This window comes from Amblyraja radiata, chromosome 1 (genome assembly GCF_010909765.2).
Source record: "Amblyraja radiata isolate CabotCenter1 chromosome 1, sAmbRad1.1.pri, whole genome shotgun sequence".
Taxonomy (NCBI): Eukaryota; Metazoa; Chordata; class Chondrichthyes; order Rajiformes; family Rajidae; genus Amblyraja; species Amblyraja radiata.
In genome coordinates this window covers 97,032,593-97,054,287 of record NC_045956.1, presented here as the reverse complement: position 1 = coordinate 97,054,287, position 21,695 = coordinate 97,032,593, and the positions used below count along the sequence as shown (strand labels likewise).

At 43.6% G+C, this 21,695-nt stretch overlaps 1 long non-coding RNA gene across 1 annotated transcript; it reads left to right on the top strand.

The window, feature by feature from the left end:
* The first annotated feature begins 1,486 nt into the window (after positions 1–1,486).
* On the top strand, positions 1,487–15,524 carry LOC116973813. The gene is made up of 3 exons (XR_004412158.1): positions 1,487–1,581; positions 12,733–12,737; positions 15,512–15,524. It is a non-coding gene; the product is annotated as an uncharacterized LOC116973813 (long non-coding RNA).
* Positions 15,525–21,695: the final 6,171 nt, after the last annotated feature.

The window sequence follows — 21,695 nt, the reverse complement described above, 5'->3', positions numbered from 1 at the left end:
CTCTCTCAACACCATTCTCCTGCCTTCTCCCCATAACTCCTTACACCCATACTAATCAAGAATCTATCAATCCCTGCCTTAAATATATCCACTGACTTGGCCTCCACAGCTTTCCTTGGCAATCTCTATTTATCTTTCAAAAACTGTCCCCTGGCAACATCATCTGAAACCAAGTCAGGCTCTACATACAAGTTAAGAGCAATCAGTACATCATCACCTTCTTCAACTTCTACATTGGATTAGGGTTGTCATGGTGCTTGCCTGGCATATTAAAACATGATTATCAGAAATTCATTCCAAATGGATATTGAAAGCCCAGAAACATTATAACCACATCCACAATGCTCCAATCATCTTGAGGCTATGCCTTTTTGTTCTTGGCATTTCTACCCTCGGAAAAAGGTTCTGACTTACCCTATCTATGCCTCTCATAATTTTATATGCTTCCATCAGGTCTTGCCACAGTCTCCGATGCTCCAGAGAATCCAAGTTTGTCCAACCTCTATTTCTGATTTAAGATCTGGAATTACCCATTGAACCACTCAACTCATATGTGTTACCTTTCTGGATCTCTTCATTCTGCTCTATCTTTTAACTTATGGGAAAGCCTGTTGCTTTTTACTTTCAGGTCACTGTCTCTAACAAGAACTTCATTTTTTTTGCATTAGACCCCTACAGTGCATTATACAGATTCATTTTTCTGTGAAATCAGAATTTAAAAAGCTCATTAGTGTAGCTTCAATTCATGGGATTAACTATCCTAATTACATCCGAATAGAGATAAAGAAAAACTTACTGATGTATCCATGGGAGGAATAGAATGATTAACCTATCATACGAAGATATTTGCCAGTGAACAGATATATTCATATTTTTTGGAAAATCTCTGAACAAATTTAAATTTTATGCACAATTTTATTTTTATGCAAGTTAATAGCTTCTCAGAGTTAATAAACTGCCCGCTTTTCTCACTCAATGAATATCCAGTAACCCTAGACAACACCAACACTGATACACATTATGTGTAGGATGGAACTGCAGATGCTGGTTTAAATCAAAGATAAAGACAAAAATGCTGGAGTAACTCAGCGGGACAGGCAGCATCTCTGGAGAGAAGGAATGGGTGACGCTTCGGGTCTCGACTCGAAACATCACCCATTCCTTCTCTCCAGATGCTGCCAGTCCCACTGAGTTACTGATACACATTCGTTTTGAAAAATCTTAACAGGAAATTTGATTGGATAGTAATGATCATATGAAACATGATGGTGACCAGGTTGGTTTACTTCCCTCCGCAAACACTACTAGTCGCTTCCTACCAGGAGTTTCCTGTGCGCATCAACAATGATTTCCATGTTGTACAGTCACAGCCATATCTCCTCGACCAGCGAAGGGAGAGTGTCCTGAGAAATACGTCCCCCAGCAACGGCTGGGAGACGTCGGCAACAAGGAAGGAAAATAACGGTCGAGGGCGGCTCCTACACATGGGCCGGGGACATCCCGGGCGAGAGTCGGGACGGAGGCTCCACGGGCGCAGTGACGCTCTGCGTGGGCGATCCCGAGGTACCGAGGGGTGCGAGGGTTCGAGCATGAGTGGCCCTGTTTAGGCTGCCGCCACACAATATTTATTCTTGACCATTGCAGGGGAAAATAGTTTATATTTTCCTGTGAATGTCCATCATTGGTCATTCCTGAGACAAATGTGTCTTTGTAATATCAGACGGGCCGCCACGAAGTCCCATTGTTCACCATTTATATTTCAGCCAACTCACTCCCACCCCCACCAACCATCCCTCCATCCGATAACCACAACCTTGAACCTTTGCCTGGGCAAGCCACTGATTTCCCTGGTCCTCACCAGTCGTAATTAATGATGCAGTGGTGCTGGTTTCCGACGGGAACGGTGATGGACGCACAACACATCTCTGTCCTCCAGTTCCTGTAGACTTCCATCGCTGGAAGTATAGGATTTTGGTGTGTGTGCTTTATTACCATTCCTTACAATGCTATGTACGACAGTGATCGCAACTTCTACTGAAGTGTGGATGGCCGTTGGCTTGCTGGAAGTTCATCCGCCCTTTGACAGGTCTTGTTTTTGATCCTGCTGGGGGTCCACAGCCCCCTCCTCACCTGGCAAACCAGATGGGGGAGACGGTTTAGTCGCCGACTATCCGACCATGGAGCAGGCAGCACGGGATTACATTATACCTGTGGCAGGAGGAACTCCCTCCGACCTGACCACACCAGTCGTAATGCTTGACCTTATTGATCACCTGACACCCAACTACTTCATGAATTGTCCACGCATCATCTTATCATCAATCCTCCTAACACTGTAACTCAAAATAGTGGTTGCAATTTACACACACAATCTCCTCAAAGGAAGGAATGGAGTGGAATACTTTATTGTCACAGGTGACAAGGCACAGTGAAATTATTTGCTTGCATTCCGAAGGTGTACAAATAGTCGCCATATAAATGGTGCTGACAAAGTTCCAAAGTACCCCCGCCGGTTCCTCTTTTGTTCTCCCCACCCCCCTCCTCCCGGTGGCCCCCCACCCACCCTCGGATCGAGCTCCAGCCAGCCAGACACATGATTTTTATCAGTTTAGTTTAGTCTAGTTTGGTTTTATTGTCACGTGTCCCAAGGGTACAGGGCATGCTAACCAGTCAGTAGAAAGACACTGCATGAGGCAATGTCCAGATTCCTCTGAACGTGGCCATCTCCTTGCCCCTTTTAGCATTCTCAATGACTAAATATGGATTTTACATGGTTTACTAACTACGTTTCGCAACCTAAACACTTCCCCAAGCTAATTACTGCCTCTTCTGACGTGACCTTTAATTTACCTTCACTAATTTGGCCTGATTTCCGATCATTATTTTCCAATATATATGAAACTCCTGGGTTATCCATATTATAAAGTTCCCCAATTTTGTCACAATATCCACAAATTCCTACACGAGACCCATGACTGGAAAGCTTGTGGTGTGTCATGGGATGTCAACCACCCGTTCACACTAGTTCCATATTATCCCACTTTCTCATCCACTTCCTACACATGAGGGGACAATTTACAGAGGCCAATTAACCTACAAACCCAGCCATCTTTGGAATGTGGGAAGAAACTGGAACATGAAGAGGAAACCCACATGGTCACATGCAAACTCCACACAAAACCTGAAGTCAGGATTGGACCTGGGTCTCTGGTGCTGTAAGCAGTGGCTCTTACAACTGCAGCTCTGTGTCAGTTTGCTGTGTGGAAGTTTGAATGTGGGGATCCCATGCCACAACAGCAATGATAATTCAGAACCAGTATGCCTGCTGTAAAGGCATTTTTAAATACTTTATTTATTCTCCTAACTTGCAGCAATTAACATAATGAAAAATTCAGAGGAGCTTGGCTTGGGAGGTATTTTCCTCGATCTTCCTGCAATTGATGCAACCAAGTATGTCATCGACTGAAATAACAAAATCTGACATTTTCTTCTCAGCCTTTGCTTTTCAAATAATCAAGGTGGTGAACTATATTTTGTATCAGGATGAAATTAAAATCCAATAATGCATCGCAGGGATGCTATTCAAAGAGAAAAGGATAATTTCATCCAAACCAAAAATGATTTTAATGCACAAATTGAGTGTATGATCTTTTTGTCCAAAATTGAAGTTCTCATAAGCACTAATCCTGCTAGATTTTTTTAACTCTTTTCTCAGCCCTTTGAAGTTGGCCCTTTTAAGTTAGATACTTGGGTATTAGTTTATGTCAGGTCACGTCAAATTTAATCGTATTCTGTTTTAAGTTGTTAATGCTTCTGTTCCAAGTGTATTATTTGGGTCATTTCCAATTACTGGGTCAAAACATGAGTCACTTCTCATGGTACAGTAATTCCAATAGCATCGGAGACCAGTCACCAACGATGACAATTTTAAACTGAAAGGCAAATAATGATAATGAAAAGAAAATATATGACGTGCAGTGGTAATTGCTGTAGTTATCATATACGAAGACTGACTTTGGCTGAAGTCATTTTTCAGTTGTCAGAATCTGATTAAATGTCAGGTTTATATTTTAGTAGGTGAGATATTTTGGTCAGTCTTTGCTTCATCAGAAAAAAAAGACCTCCTGCACAATGGGGTTACATTTTTTTTTCATGTACTTTTGATTCTGGAGTATATAGATGTAAGTTTGTCTGAGGAGTATAGGTTTAGTTTAGTTTAGTTTAGTTTAGAGATACAGAGCAGAAACAGGCCCTTCAGCTCACCGAGGCCACACCAACCAGCGATCCCCACACATTAATACTTTGCTGCCCCAAATGGAGTTGCCAGGAGTCAGACTGTGCATTTTTCTGGTTCTTTTCAGTCACTGAATGAGAAATTATCTTACCGGGAAATATATACTGGGAACATGGTATTTATTATGAAAAGTGCTGGAGTAAAATCAGCGGATGAGGCAGCATCTGCAGAGGGAATGGATAGGTGAGTATCCAGGTCTGAAGAAAGGTCCCAATCCTTCTCTCATTGCCTTCTCTCAACGTCAGTAAAACGATGGAGTTGATTGGTGACTTTAGAAGAGGAAGACCAAGGATCCATAAACCTGTTGTCATTGATGTTTCTGTGATGGAGAGGGTCAACAATTTCAACTTCCTGGCTGTGCTTGATTGCATTTATGTATAGCATTGTCTGATAAGATTGGACAATATGCAAAACAAAGCATTTCACTGTACCTCGGTACAGGTGACAATAATAAACTTGAGCCCAAAGAATGTCTGCAGGAGAGAGTAGCTCACCTTGATGTATCTTGTGAGCCACGAGATTTCTACCATCATCGCAGTAGAGTGCAAGGATTCTCATTTGAGGAGGAGACTGCTCGAGCCATCTTTATTTACACCTTACTAGGATTTTCTCCACATCTCTGCCTCCATCACCCTGTAAAGTGTTGACAGCTGCACTGGATTTAGTGTGGTCCTGATGGAAGTATGCAGATCTCATTGCTCTGGCTGAAAAACAACACTGCGGCACATTTGCTATTGACTAAGTTTGTGACACTTGCTATTGACTAAGGTCCTTTTCAGAAGACCTGATTTGCCAGTGGAGTTAATTGCAAATGTGTTTCAATACAACAAAACCAGGAACAATCTAATTCCTAGGTGGAAGGTTGTAACTTCATAATGTCCACCCTACATTTCATTGAGCATGTTCCAGAAACAACAACAAAATTTAACCGACTACAATTAAAATATTTTTGAAGCACTTTGGAGAGGGTGGGGGGAGGGGGTATTTTTTAATATATTAGGCAATAGTTGGATTGATCCAGCAGTCTGCTGCTCGCCTCTGGAATTTCATTTCAGGTTAACTGAAATCTGATTCAAGAGAAATGCATAATTGACAGTCAAATGAATACAAGCTGACTTGAGCTATCATTCAAATGAAAAATTACCTCTTTAAGTCTTCTCCGATTTGAAATATTACAAAGCGTTTGTGAAACTTTATTCACAACAAAATGAGCAGCATAGGCAAGTAGGCTTTGGCTTGAATTTCTAAACTTTCAGTTCTGTAACTCGTCCAACAGACTGTGAAAGTAAATGACATGTATTACAGTTTTGGTCCCTCACAGCATTAGGGGTTGCAAGTGTAAAATGTGTTACTGAAACAGAAACTTGTAATTGTTCCTCATGACACATGCAACTATTTGCATCTCATTTTAAGCACAACTTCCATTGAGCCTATGGCGACTGCTGCATTTCCCAGAGTTGCTGTCATTTTGTTCTGATGCATAAATACTAGGATTTTCCATTAACACTTTTCCATAAACATAAACCTTCCATAAACACTTGACATTTTGTCACATTATTAATAGGGTCCTTTTATAGAATTTATAATTAAGCTTAATGTTCACCAAAGTTATTGAGCAATTAGCTTGGAATTAACTTTCTATCTGACCCAAATGAAAATTCAGATAGTCATCCCAAAGTTTCAGTTGGTGGACGGCACACTTAGACTCCACATCTTCAAGGTGGCCTAAATTGAAGGTACATTACTTATATCATTTATATCGACCTGGATTTTGCAGTGGGAATAACAGTGAAGGTATCAATACTCAACATTAATATGGAATAAAATCACCGGGTGGTGCCAGCAATGGCTGCCTCGCCAACAGCCTGTCTGTCCCTTCCTTCTTTGTTGTTTTAATAGTATGTGTTAAATGTATGTTTTTAGAGTTTTTTAGCTTGTTTTATGTGGGGGAAAACTTTTTCTAATCTCTTACCTGGACAGAGATGCGATTTCTTTCCGTATATGGAAGTTATATAGAAGAACACTTAATTAAAACATTTATCATTGCCAGCAGATGTCAGCTATTTTACAATCAGACATCAGCTTATTTTATTTAGCTTCACGTGATTGTTAGCCATTTAGCAGCACTTAATCAAATCATTTATCAAGACACTAAACAAGTTACTTATTTCTACTTTTGCACCTTTGTATTCTTAATAAATACATTTATATCCTTGTATTAAACATAAACTAATATGTAACAGTATAAAATGGTGTGTGTAACTATAAAATGGTGTGTGTAACCTTGGCTTTAGCTAAAACATAATGGTGGCACAGCAGACATAGCTGGGAGATTAGAAGTAACAGTTTGGAATTTGAGGGCGGCCGAAAGAGGAAGAGATATGAGGGGATATGTAAAGACTGAACCAAGTTCGGAGGTTAATGGTGGCGAGACAGAGAATACTAGAATCAAAGGCAGATTGATGCAAGAGGAGTACAGCATGAAAGATAAGGTGGAGAAGATATGGCTGAAAAACTAATAAAAAGCTTTCAAAAAGGAACTGCAGATGCTGGAATATCGAAGGTACACAAAATTGCTGGGGAAACTCAGCGGGTGCAGCAGCATCTATGGAGCGAAGGAAATAGGCGACGTTTCGGGCCGAAACCCTTCTTCAGACTGATGGGGGGGTGGGGGGGGAGAAAGAAGGAAAAGGGGAGGAGGAGGAGGAGCCCGAGGGCGGGCGGATGGACTGATGGGGGGTGGGGGGGGGGAGAAAGAAGGAAAAGGGGAGGAGGAGGAGGAGCCCGAGGGCGGGCGGATGTAACAAAAAGCTGCCTGTTTCTGTGAATCGGAGAGCAAATAGAGAACGGACAGGTGGTGTCATCTCTGAATGTTCCAGCCGAATATTTGCAAATAAAGGCTTTCATCTTCTTGAAGATTTCTCCATGTCTGTGTCATCTTATCCAACCCTGAGTCCCTAAACCACGACACATATCGTATCTCCATCCACACTGCAGCCTAACATAGAAACATAGAAAATAGGTGCAGAAGTAGGCCATTCGGCCCTTCGAGCCTGCACTGCCATTCAATATGATCATGGCTGATCATCCAACTCAGTATCCTGTACCTGCCTTCTCTCCATACCCCCTGATCCCTTTAGCCACAAGGGCCACATCTAACTCCTTCTTAAATATAGCCAATGAACTGGCCTCAACTACCTTCTGTGGCAGAGAATTCCAGAGATTCACCACTCTCTGTGTGAAAAATGTTTTCCTCATCTCGGTCCTAAAAGAGTTCCCCCTTATCCTTAAACTGTGACCCCTAACATCGAGGAGTTGGCGGCCTCTGCTGGAGACCGATTTCTGGAACTCCAACTGCGGGACCCTGCGGACTTTAACATCGTGGAGCTCGCTGTTCCTGGTTAGAGACCAACTTCGGGAGCTCTAAGCCGCAGGAGCTTCGACAGCCCCGACGCAGGAACTTCGATCGCCCCGAAGCGGGGCTTCGATCGCCGGCTGCAGGAGAATAAAGAAGGAAGAAGATTGGACTTTATTGCTTTCCATCACTGTGAGGAATGTGGGGAATCTGCTGAGATGGATGTTTATGTTATATTTTATGTAGTTGTGTTGCTTTTGTTTTTGTGTGGCTGGATGGTAATTCGAATATCACTGTACCTTAATTGGTACATGTGGCAATAAAAGACCTTTGAAACCTTTGAATAAACGATGACAACTTCCAGCATTCAAAGCCAGAAATTGCGGATCAATTTGCTCTGATCTCCAAAAACTTCATCTGTACCTCATTGAGAGATGAAATCAATTTAAGGGACTAAGTGTTGTACTTACCCAGTCATTACCCATTAAGCATACCAGAAAATGTGAGTACTAATATGTTCATTTGTATGCTAATTTTTTAATGATGTGATGTCCTAATTATTGCCAAACAATCTCATTGTCATAATATTACACGTGAAACCTTTTTAACTGAAGAGCAGCGAGAACACGGACATCACTGCATCAGAGAATGGTTGAGGTGAATAACATGAGATGTATTTAAGAGACAGGAATAGAGGGTTGCACTGATAGATTTAGATGTATGAAGTGAGCAGGCTCAGTTGGAGACTGCATGAATTCATTGGTCTTATTATATAATAACAAGGAATTGCAGATACCAAAGAAAGGCACAACATGATGCTGGAGTAACTCAGCTGGTTAGGCAGCATGGGGAATGTGGATAGGCGAGGTTTCAAGTCTCTACTTCCTGAGAAGATTACGGAGAGTTGGTTTGTCAAGGAGGACTCTCTCTAACTTCTACAGGTCCATAGTAGAGAGTATGCTGACCGGTTGCATCGTGGCTTGTTTCGGCAACTTGAGCACCCTGGAGAGGAAAAGACTACAAAAAGTAGTAAACACTGCCCAGTCCATCATCGGCTCTGACCTTCCTTCCATCGAGGGGATTTATCGCAGTCGCTGCCTCAAAAAGGCTGGCAGTATCATCAAAGACCCACACCGTTCTGGCCACACACTCATCTCCCTGCTACCTTCAGGTAGAAGGTACAGGAGCCTGAAGACTGCAACGACCAGGTTCAGGAATAGCTACTTCCCCACAGCCATCAGGCTATTAACCCTGGCTCGGACAAAACTCTGATCATTAATAACCCATTATCTGTTATTTGCACTTAATCAGTTTATTTATTCATGTGTGTATATATTTATATAATGGTATATGGACACACTTATCTGTTTTGTAGTAAATGCCTACTATATTCTGTGTGCTGAAGCAAAGCAAGAATTTCATTGTCCTATCAGGGACACATGACAATAAACTCACTTGAACTTGAACTTGAGTCAGGACCCTTCTTCAGTTTGAAGACAGGTTCCAATCCAAAATGTCACCTATTCATGTTCTCCAGAGATGCTGAGTTGCTCCAGCATTTTGTTCCTTCCTTTGGTCTTATTAGTTTGATTCTGGTTGATAAAATCTACATGCAAACAGGGATGGATTCCATTGTACTTTTGTTGCACTAATCTCAATGCGACTGAGTGCTTGCATTGCAAAGGTTATGAAGCTCCACGGCTAACTTCCACAGGAGCATGTTTTCCACAAGACTAGCAACAAGCTGTCAGATTGTAATGTACTCTTCCTACTGTGAAGTTGTATCTTCTGCATCTGTTCATTGTGGTAGACAAAAGTAGGAATGAAAGGCTTTGCAGAGCTTTTCACGTCAATAATAGTTTCATTAATTTTGCATCGAGTAAATAATTCAGCTTGATTCTCCCACCTGCAGGGCTGAATAGCTCACTCTATACGAATTAAATGAGTAATTGTGGTCACTGTAGGGAACTATGGTAAACCACTTGGTAAAACATTAAACAGAAAATTTTGCACAACCAACTGAATGGCAGTTTTTGTTGTAATGGTAAAAATGTCAATAAAATGCAGTCATGAACTCTGTAATTCAAAACACAAAGTGCTGGACGAACACAACAGGTCAGGCGGCATCTGGGGAGGGAATGGGCATTTCAGGTTGGGACCCATTGTTCGATTGATAGGAGTAGGGGGGAAGAAAGATGGAAAAGAGAGGAGGTAACAAAGCCTGGTAAGTGCTAGGTGGATACAGGGGGGAGGCTTGATTTACAGATAGGTGCAGTAAGTGACAAAGGTGAGGTGAAAACGAGACAAAAGAGTGACAGATAAGGAAAGGAGTGGAGTGAAATGTAAGGTTGGAGGGGGGCTATGGGTAGAGGAATGAGGGGGGGAGATGTAATTGAGATACCCAAAGAAAAATGGGAAAGAAACATGGTGACTTAGGGGTGGGGTTTGGGAGATTTTAGAAGCATTGGAGGCACACCATGGGGTGGGGTGCACCATAAAGAAAGAGGGGGTTGGAATGTATCACTTGAAGTTGGAAGATTCAAATTTCCCATTGGATTGCAAGCAGACCCAAATAGAATTTGAGGTTAGACATAAAATGCTGTAGTAACTTAGCAGGACAGGCAGCATCTTTGGAAAGAAGGAATAGGTGACATTTCGGGTCTAGACTCTTCTTCAGACTGATCAGTCTTCTCTCCAGTGATGCTGCCTGTCCCGCTGAGTTACTCCAGCAATTTCTGTCTATCCTTATGAAGCAGGTTCATTTCATAGCCCAGGAACCTTGGTCGATGGTGACTAATCAGGCTCAAACATATTCCTTGTCCAAATCATTAATATACAATGTGATGAATAGAAACCCTAGCACCGAGCCCTGCAGAACTCCACTTGTCACTGGCAGCCAACCAGAAAAAGCCCCCTTTATTGCCACTCTTTGCATTCTGCCATCCAGCCAACCTGCTATCCATGCTAGTATCTGCCCTTTGATACTGTGGACTCCCATCTTCCAAAGCAGCCACACGTGTGGCACCTTATCAAAAGCTTTCTGAAAATCTAAGTAAACAACATCTACTGACTCTCCTTTGTCTGTCTTGCTATTTACTTCTTCAAAGAATTCTATCAAATTTGTCAAGCAAGCCACCCCCTTCACAAAGCCATGCTGACTTTGGTCTATTTTGTCATGAACGCCTAAGTACTCCATAACCTCATCCTTTATAATGGACGTAAAATCTTACCAAACACCAGTCAGACTAACCTGCCCATAGTTCCCATTATTCTGCTTTGCTCCCTTCTTGTGCAGCAGGGTAATATTGGCAATTTTCCAATCATCTGGGACCTTTCCTGTCTCCAGTGATTCTTGAATTATCACTATCGATGCCTCAACAATCTCTGAAGCCACTTCTTTCAGAACCTGAGTGTGCAGTTCATTTGGTCCAGATGAATTATCTACCTTCAGTCCTTTCAGCTTCCCAAACACCTTCTCCCTGGTAATAGACACTCCACTAACTTCCACCCCCTGACTCTTGTGAATTTCAGGCACGTTGCTGGTGTCTTCCACTGTGAAGACTGATGCAAAAAGGTTATTCAACTCCTCTGCCATTTCCTTATTCCCCATTATCACTTCTCCTGCATCATTCTCCAGTGGTCCAACTTCCACTCTTGCCTCTTTCTTATTCTTTATATAACAGAAGAAACTCTTGCTATCCTCTTTTATATTATTGGCTAGCTTACCTTTGTATTTCATCTTTACTCCCCGTATTGCCTTTTAGTTATCTTCTGTTGTTCTTTAAAATCTTCCCAATCCTCTGGCTTCCCACTAATCTTTGCTATGTTATATGCCTTCTCTTTTAGTTTAATACTGTCCTTGACCTCCCATGTCAGCCACGGAACCCTATTTCTCCCCCTAGAATCTTTCTTCCTCTTTGGAATGAAAGATCCTGCATCTTCCGGATTGTTCCCGGAAATTCCTGCCATTGCTGTTCCACTGTCACTCCTGTTAGGGTCCTTTTTCAGTCACCTTTGGCCAGCTCCTCCCTCATGCCTCTGTAATCCACTTTTCTCAGCTGCAATACCAACACATCCAATTTCACCTTCTCACTCTCAAATTGCAGATTAAAATGATCATATTGTGGTCGCTACCTCCCGGTGGTTCCTTTTCCTCCTTTACCTCCCAGTGGTTCCCTAAGATTTTTCTTTTTGTTTGTAGATAAGTTGGCATCCACCTAATTATTAGTGGACAAAATCATGAGAGTAATAGCATGGGTAAAGTGTACAAAACCATGAGAGGAATAGATTGGCTAAAGTGTACAAAATCATGAGAGGAATAGATCAGGTAAATGTACATAATCTTTTGCCCAGTTAGGAGAATCAAGAACCCAAATGACATAGGTTTAAGGGGAAGGGGGAATGATTGAATGGGATCCTGTTTTATATGAAGGGTGATGGCTGTATGGAACAAGATGCCAGAGGAGGTTGTTGAGGCAGATACTATCACAACGTTTAAGAAACATTTTGACAGGTGCATGGATTAGAGGGATATGGTGCAAAAGCAGGCAGGTAAGACTAGTTTAGATGGTCGGCATGGGCAAGTTGAGTCGAAGGGGCTGTTTCCACACTGTATTACTCCATGTCCCTATTATGCCTAATTAAGGTAAATTTTACTTCGGAGTCACGTGAGTGACTACGTCAAGAAAGGCCGTCCGTCTGCGTGCGCGTCATTACGTCTGAACGCAACGTGCGCGACGGACTGGCAGAGGCACTGTGTCCTCCCAGTCCGTCGGGATGGGCAGGTAAGGGATGTTGAATTACTTACCTGCGTTCTTTCGGGCTTGAAGCTTTTTGTAGTTTCAGGGCCCAGATGTCGAGGAGACGGTCCGCGGGGAAGTCGGCTGCCGAAGACCGCAGCATTCCCAGTAGCGGGCAACGGTCTTGTTTCCCGACATAGCGCCGGCAGCTGAACCGGCAAGAGTCTTGTTGCAGGAGGAGAAGCTCCGTTGGTGGTCCTGCAGTACGTAAAACCACACGCAAGTCAAACAAACCCGTTGACTCAGATGAGTCCGGGGGGAAAAGGGATACCCTCCCCCAACAGAGAGCGTCTGAGGACGACTCTCCCACATGGAGCAACTTTTTGGAGAAGTTGCTCCAACAATGACCTGCTCTAAAGGAGGGAGCTGTGTCAGCCCGGGGCCTACAACAGTACCGGGAGCCTCGCACATGGGGCAGCCCAATGTCTTCCCCATTGGAGGGGGAAGTACATATGGAAGAAACCACTCTGAATCAGAGTTCAAAAGCAGGGGGGGGGGGGGGGGGTGGGACCTTCCCAGGGACAAGCAGAAGAAAGGAAGTAAGTAAGTAACTTTTACTGATATAGCACTGTTTAAGTTAACTTGCATTGACACCAAAGTGCTTTACATAAAATAAATAATAAGCACAAAAGAAAAGAAATGCTTCTGCAATCATCCAGGTTCCACTGGGTGCTTCCCTGGATAGAGATTTAGCAAATGTCTCCTGCTCTGAGGAGAGGAGCATTCACGGTCAGTTTCAGTCTGACCCAAAGCAAGAATCTAATTTAGGCCTGCTGGAGGGGCCATGTCAGCGCAGGTATCCTCAGGGGCCTGCGGCAGCACCTGTTTTCAGAGCTGCCTGCAAATCTCACTCTCAGTGGAGGGGAGTGTGAGTGATCAGTAGGTAACTGATCTCGAATTAAAGTATGAACATACTGAAGCATATGCATATGGCCTCAAGAGACAGCAGTTGGCAGAATATCCGCACAAATGCCGGCAAGGGAACAGCGCTATCAGGGTGACTTTGGAGAAACCAGCCGCCGAATCCTCTCTTCAGGTAAGACCAGAAGAAGGAAGCAAAAGCTGTCGGATCAATCAAGGTACCAACGACAAGCAAAACTTAATCAGTAGGCGACAACACACCCCACACCTCCGTAGGGGGTAAGCAGTTCACTGAAGCTGGTGGTAGCTTGAAAGCTGGGCACGGAAACATGATCAGAGGCAGACTCAAAATTATGGCCAGAATTGTCCTACAAGGCAGGCTCAGTATGATGAGGTTTTCAGACCAAGACCCAAGCCGAGGTCAGGAGAAACATGGAATCCACACTCCCTACCAGTCCTACTCCCAATCAAGGAGAGAAAAGGAACCCGCATCAGGGGCCTTTGGGCTTACCACAAGACCACCGGTAGCTGGGTCTGGGTTTACTGTAACAAGAGATTGTGGACCAGTTACATGTTGGTAATTTTACTCTTGTGTTTTTGTTCAAAATGACAATAACATGAATTTCAGATCTGGTTTAAAAAAAACAGATAACAACATGTGATTATGTTTACTGCACAACATACATAGGTCCCAAGCAGACTTGGAACTCGGACCGGAGTTGTCTTCAAGGCAGGCCCAGTATTTTGGGCAGGATTGCCTTCCAGGACAGGTGACATATGGAGGATGTCACTTCATCCAGGTCTAACTCATTTGTACAGTACAGACTTTCAGAAACAGCAATTTTTTGTTATGGTCTAACTACTGTTTTATAGGAGCTTCCTATAAAATGGTCACATGGCATGCATCGACCTCAAAGATGCATACTTTTTGGTGTCTATTCACTAAGAACAGGAGATATTTGAAGTTTAACTGGATGGCATGGCTCTGCCAAATGACATCAGCTCCTAGACTATTGACTAAACTACGGAAACCCATTCTGGGACTACAAAGGTCTCAAAACCACATAGTAATGGCATATTTGGAGGACATTTTCCTTTTTGGAGTCACCAAGAATTGGCAGAAGCATCAGTCAAAGCAAACCAAAACCCTGTTTGAAAGAATTGGTTACCTCATCCATCCAGTTAAATCAAAATTGACACCTACAAGGGTAATTGATTACCTAGAATTTACTATCAAAAACAGTAAATATGTTGGTGACTTTGCCTAGGGGCAAACGACAATATTAATTAAGCCTGCTATGACCTGATAGTCAAATACTAACCATCTATCAGGCAAACAGCGAGTGTAATTGGCAAATAGTAGCTGCATTCCCAGCAGTACGTCACGGGCCTTTGCATTACCAGAATTTACAGCAAGCAAAGGAACAAACACTCAGATTACATGCAGGCCGAATTGGCAAACTATGGATTGCCAGCAGAGGCCATTGTTGAATAACTAGGGTGGATAACGAATGGGAGACAGCTCAAGGGAAATTGTGCTCGAAAACCATCGGGGGTTCTTCAGACCTATGCAAGCGGCTAAGGATGGGGAGCCACCAACACAGTCTAGAGCTGTGAGGGCAGATGGAATGAGCAGGAGTCTGTAATTCCCCAACATATGGAATCAATTACACAGAATTGTAGGGGGCACAATATGGACTCAAGGTTCTCTGTAGCGAAATGCAACCGGTGCTTGTTCAAATTCAGATTGATAACACCACTGCAGTGGCATATATCCATTAACAAGGGTGGTGTAAAATCTGTATCTTACGACAGATTGTCGAACCTCATTTGGCACTGGTGTATCGAAAGGAATATTTGGGTATTCTACAAGGTAGATATAACACGGTGACAGATGCTGGATCACGAATGTTTAATAACAACACAGAATGGATGTTGAATCAGACAGTATTTAACGAAATAACTACACGATTTGGCATACCAGATGTTGATCCGTTTGCATCTAGACTAAACCATCAGTTACCCAGGTATTCAAAAGGGAACTGCAGATGCTGGAATATCGAAGGTACACAAAATTGCTGGGGAAACTCAGCGGGTGCAGCAGCATCTATGGAGCGAAGGAAATAGGCGACGTTTCGGGCCAAAACCCTTCTTCAGACTGATGGGGGGTGGGGAAAGAAAGAAGGAAAAGGGGAGGAGGAGGAGGAGCCCGAGGGCGGGCGGATGGGAGGGTGGGAGGAGACAGCTAGAGGGTTAAGGAAGGGGAGGAGACAGCACGGGCTAGCCAAATTGGGAGAATTCAATGTTAATGCCATAAGGACGCAAGGACCCCAGACGGAATATGAGGTGCTGTTCCTCCAATTTCCGCTGTTGCTCACTCTGGCAATGGAGGAGACCCAGGACAGAGAGGTCGGATTGGGAATGGGAGGGGGAGTTGAAGTGCTGAGCCACCGGGAGGTCAGGTAGGTTATTGCGGACTGAGCGGAGGTGTTCGGCGAAACGATCGCCCAACCTACGCTTGGTCTCACCGATGTAAATCAGCTGACATCTAGAGCAGCGGATGCAGTAGATGAGGTTGGAGGAGATGCAGGTGAACCTTTGTCGCACCTGGAACGACTGCTTGGGACCTTGAATGGAGTCGAGGGGGGAGGTGAAGGGACAGGTGTTGCATTTCTTGCGGTTGCAACGGAAAGTGCCCGGGGAGGAGGTGGTGCGGGAGGGAAGGGAAGAATTGACGAGGGAGTTGCGGAGGGAGCGGTCTTTGCGGAAGGCAGACATGGGGGGAGATGGGAAGATGTGGCGAGTGGTGGGGTCACGTTGGAGGTGGCGGAAATGGCGGAGGATTATGTGTTGTATTTGCCGGCTGGTGGGGTGAAAGGTGAGGACCAGAGGGACTCTGCCCTTGTTGCGTGTGCGGGGATGGGGAGAGAGAGCAGTGTTACGGGGTATGGATGAGACCCTGGTGTGAGCCTCATCTATGGTGGCGGAGGGGAATCCCCGTTCCCTGAAGAACGAGGACATTTCCGATGCCCTGGTATGAAATGTCTCATCCTGGGAACAGATGCGGCGTAGGCGGAGGAATTGGGAGTTGGGGATGGAGTCTTTACAGGGGGCAGGGTGGGAAGACGTGTAGTCCAGATAGCCATGTGAGTCAGTGGGTTTGTAATGTATGTCGGTCAGGAGTCTGTCCCCTGCGATGGAGATGGTGAGGTCAAGGAATGATGGGGAAGTGTCGGAAATCGTCCAGGTGTATTGGAGTGCCGGATGGAAGTTGGTGGTGAAGTGGATGAAGTCAGTCAGTTGTGTGTGGGTGCAGGAGGTGGCACCAAAGCAGTCGTCAATGTAGCGGAGTTACCCAGGTATGTGTCCTGTGAGCTGGAACCAGGAGCAAAGGCAGTGGATGCTTTCTCCCTCAATTGGGGAGGAATGTTTATGTATACTTTCCGCCAATTTGTCTCACAAACCGATGCTTGACAAAAATCAAGCAAGACTAGCCACAGGCATATTGGTAGTGCCAGATTGGCCTACTCAATCCTGGTCCCCAAAAAATTTGGGAATTATAATCCAGCCAGTTATGGCTGAATCCAAGAGCAGGGACCTCCCAGTGAACCCAGTTACAGGGAGCAATCATCCACTACATGAACGTATAACTTGTTGGTCTGCAGATTCTGAGTAGGCCATTTCAAGGCATAGGACTGTCCGAACAAATACAACACAGTTCGGATAACGGATGTCTTGGAGTTCCTATCAACTCTGTACTATAACTATAAACAAAGTTATAGTGCAATCTATAGTGCCAGAGGCGCACTCTCCTCCTATCTGATGCTGGAAGCAGGGCACGGTTCGATAAGAACGCACCCCTTTACAACAAAATTCATGAAGTGAATTTACAATTTAAGACCTCCAAGGCCAAGGTACATGGACACTTGGGATGTGAGCGTGGTACTAACCCTACTTTGACAGTGGGGACCACCTATAACCAACCCTGAAGGTGGTATGCTGACAAAGAGTCCAGACACTGTAACAGCTACGGTTTGACTACATGACCACCAATATGAACAACATAACATTCCTAATCAGGAACCTGACAAACAGAGCAGGCCAGGAATGCCAGGGATGGAGATCCAGTTCTTGGTATATCCAGAGGACCAACGGTTGTGTGTGTGGTAACATACTAACACCACTATCTGAGAGTTATGGAGAACCTCAGAGGCTCAGAACAATCGATCCTCATCAGCCATAAAAAAACACACCAAAAGGTGTCAACTCAAACCATCTCAAGATGGTCAAAAGAGGTAATGGCGGTAGCAGGAGTTAACATTTATATGGTTAAATCTCACTCCACCAGGGCTGCATCTACGTCGGCAGCAAGAGTTATGGACGTGCCCCTTGACGACATCCTAGTGGCTGCAGGATGGACGAATGAAATAACGGTCCACCGGTTTTATAACTAACCCATAACCGGACTGGGGGTGTTTGCACGTACCATTTTAAGTTCTGTCCCTTAGTTTCCCCCCCAAGGTTGGGAGGGTTAACTATTTTTTTTAAACTTTTCTTTCATTTAAAGCATCAGTGTCTTTACTTAACTACGTAATGTCTGAATGCTTTAATGATTACACGCATCCATGGTCAATCCATTCAGTGTGTGACGCCTGGATTCGTAACCGGCGTAAAATCACAGAGCTTTGAAATCTTCACTTAGTCACTCACGTGACTCCGAAGTAAAATAGTAAGATTAAACGAGAACTTACCAGTTTGAAGTTTGATCTTGATTTTATGAGGAGTTACGATGAGTGATTACGTGCCCACCGCTCCCACCCTCATACTATCAAGGTCATCTGGAAGTTCTAGTTTCTACACAATTTTACTATTCTCAGGTCTTCTTTTAATCTGTGATTTAACACCGCTGCTTTGAAGATTGACGCGCACGCAGACGGACGGCCCTTCTTCACGCAATCGCTCATCGTAACTCCTCATAAAATCAAGATCAAACTTCAAACTGGTAAGTTCTCGTTTATTCTTACTATTAAATGGGACAATGATTAAATAGGGGAATTCAATGCCACATTTTTGTGAACGCAAATGGCTTAGTAACTTGTTTTATACTTCCATACAAGACAAAGTGCATCCTTGTTCAGATTGTTTTATTTTTCCCTTTCAGACAACACAAATTAGAAATGGTATTTGGGCATAAAAACACAAAATATTTTTTGCAAAATTGCAAGAAAATAAGCTGCATTTGAATCATTTACAAGAGACCAATGGAGCAGTGAGATGGTGAGTGAACAGCAGAGATGAAATGGGGTTTTTAGAATACAAATGTTCACTCCAGATAAGGGACCAACAAATCATCAGATTGCATGCTACAAAGTCCTGTGCTGGTTGACAGGACAATTTAAAATTAATGAAGGGTGCTATTTTCAAAGCAACCAATTTCATTATTTCGTGGTTGACATGGTACAAGTAGATTAGTAAGCACTGGAACCAAATTGCCAACGGACTTTATGGTTTTTTTGTTGCTGCTTCCATGCAATTCTTTGCATCACAAATGCTGCTCCAAGAATCCCATATTATCATGTAGCTTTCTGTGAGCCCCACCCACCTTATCTAGCTTATTTATCAGTTACAGACTTAATCAAACAATAAACTTTTCAAAGGCTCATATCAATTGAACCTCTTGCTGCAAAATGATCCACAGCTAAACTGTAGGCTAGGCACAAATCTGTCAAAGGCAATCAAGATCATTCAGCTTGAGCTTTTTCTTACACCTTCATTTCCTTCCAGACAGTCAGCAGTCATAGCAACAATATGAGTTAACATCAGTAATAGCCGTTAAGCTGGCATCCACAGATGCACAAAGTCGTTGCTTGCAAGAGCATATAATTGCATTATGTTCTGCATGAAAACAAGAAAATAAAACGAGTTTTGAAATATTTTAAACAGATTTCCTAAAGTTAATGATGTAATTGATGGCGTGCCAGTAAAAGTATGCAGCTTTACTCATAATAATGAGTTATCCAATCAGTGACCAGCTCAGGTGAGCATAGCTCTAATTTAATTTGATCCATCCAATAATAAATCACATGTTGATCTTTATAAATCACCATTTCTGCCTCAGGTGGAGTTTTGCATTCATTTCTGGTCACTGTACCATGTGAAGGATGAGGAGGTTCCAGACTCTAGAAGAGATTTATCATGATTTATTCCAGGAATGAGGGGGTTCAGCATCAAAATTATACAGGAGTAACTTGGCTTGCCTTCCAAGAAAAAAAAAGATGAGAGGAGAGTTAGTAGAGATAAACTAGGCTGGTTGAGGGGTCCAAAGAGAACAGGCGGCAGTAGGCGCTCCCAGATATTAAGTGGAAAATAAATGGATCATAGGCTGTGAGAAGAAATTATTTTTACTCGGAGGGTGGTGATGTTCGGGGACTCATTGCCAGTGAGAGCCATTGGTCAGGGCATGCAAAAAGCAAGGAGTAATTCAGCGGTTTAGGCAGCATCCCTCGAGAACATGGGTAGGTGATGTTTCAAGTCAGTTCTCCACTTCAGATCTGGTCTAAAGAAGGATCCCAACCCGAAACATCACCTACCCATGTTCTCTAGGGATGTTTCTTGAACAGCTGAGTTACTCCGGCACTTTGTGTCTTTTTTTTGTAAACGAGCATCTGCAGTTCCAGGTTTCTGCATGCAAAAGGCAATTGGATATGCATATAAGGAAATGCATTTTACTCGGCTACAGGGAAAGAGCAGAAACACAATATCTACAGGGGACCAGAATGACTCAATGGGCCAAATGTCTTAATGATCCTATAATTTGCTGACTATAAAACAGTGACTTATTGCCAGTCAGATTTGCAGGGTTCATTATGTTCTGCATACTCTATAACTTCATTTTCTAAAAGGAATCATTATCATTTTGGAGCAGGAGTTTAATGAACATTATTAATGTGATATTATTAACTAAAGATACAGCTGCATGAACATTATTGACAAGTGCAGGCACTATTGAATGGCCTCTCCTATCAAAGCACGCGCTTCTATTCAACATTTTCCATTTATATTTCTTCCTTCTGTGCCCTGGAATAAATTAAAGCACTCCATATTACCAAAGCAAATCTAAAGGCTGTCATACTTTACTACTCCTCCTATTCTTTCAAGCTTGTTTAAACCTCTTCTTGAATTTTTTATGGGCCTGTACCACTTAGACTTTTTAGGCGACTACAGGAGACTATGTGGTCGCCACATGTTCGCGGGTGGTTTCCGGGGAGTCGCCATCATTGTCGTGAGTAGTGCCCATAGACTCGCAACAAGTCGTAACGGCATTCTGGTCGCCGTTCATTTTTCAACGTGTTTGAGTAGCCATGGAGAATAGCGAGAATTCTCGTGACGTAGGTGCAGTGGTAGTGGGACAGCAGGAGGTCGTAGGTGGTCATAGGTTGTCGCCGTTGCTGACCGGTGAATTTAATTGGCTCATTGGGAAGAAAATTGTAAGCGGTAGTTTTCAGAACCAAGGAAAACCAACTGGTAATGTTAATATCCGCTGAGCTTCACGCCCGTGTATCTCTGCCTTGTTAAAAGTTGTCTCCACTCCTTCTCCCCCCTTCTCCCCCCTTCTCCCCCCTTCTCTCCCCTTCTCTCCCCTTCTCCCCTTCTCTCCCCTCTCCCCCTTCTCTCCCCCTTCTCTCTCCTTCTCCCCCTTCTCCCCCCTCTCCCCCCTCTCCCCCCTCTCCCCCCTCTCCCCCCTCTCTCTCCCTCTCTCTCCCCCTCTTTTAAAGGACTTAAAGGGCTTTCTCACTGTGCGACCTGAAGCAAGACTTAACAAGATTTAACATCGTGGGAACCTTCTGCGATAGCAGTACGGCATTCGTGGACCACCGAGAACCTCCGTGGCGCTAACGGCAGGTAGTCGTGTGACTTGGTAAGGTCGGGAGAAAATTCAAACATTTTTGAATTTCTCCAAGAGTGCCTAGAGCACTTTTTGGTGAGAGTTGCAACATTGTATGAACGCAGTGGCCCGTGCGATATCCGTAATAACTCTTGCGGGTACCGTGGGAACTCCTGCGAACGGTGAGTAACTGAGCAGTTTGATTGTCAGTGCTTGTTTTACCTCATTGTTAAATAAATATATTTTTTACTATCAGATTGATGTCTGCAATTCTTCATTAACACATCACTACAAGATGAAGGTCTCTAATGTTATAATCCCTCTCATGCTGAAACACAAAATAGTTGAAGGGAGGTGAAATAATCACATTTTCATTCTTTTTCATTTTTGAGTGTTCAGGTACCTCACTTGCTGAGCTATTTTACTCCAGCAGTTTGTGTCTCTTTTTGTCTAAAGCAGTTTCTAAGACTGGAGGAACTCCGCGGGCCAGGCAGCATCTAC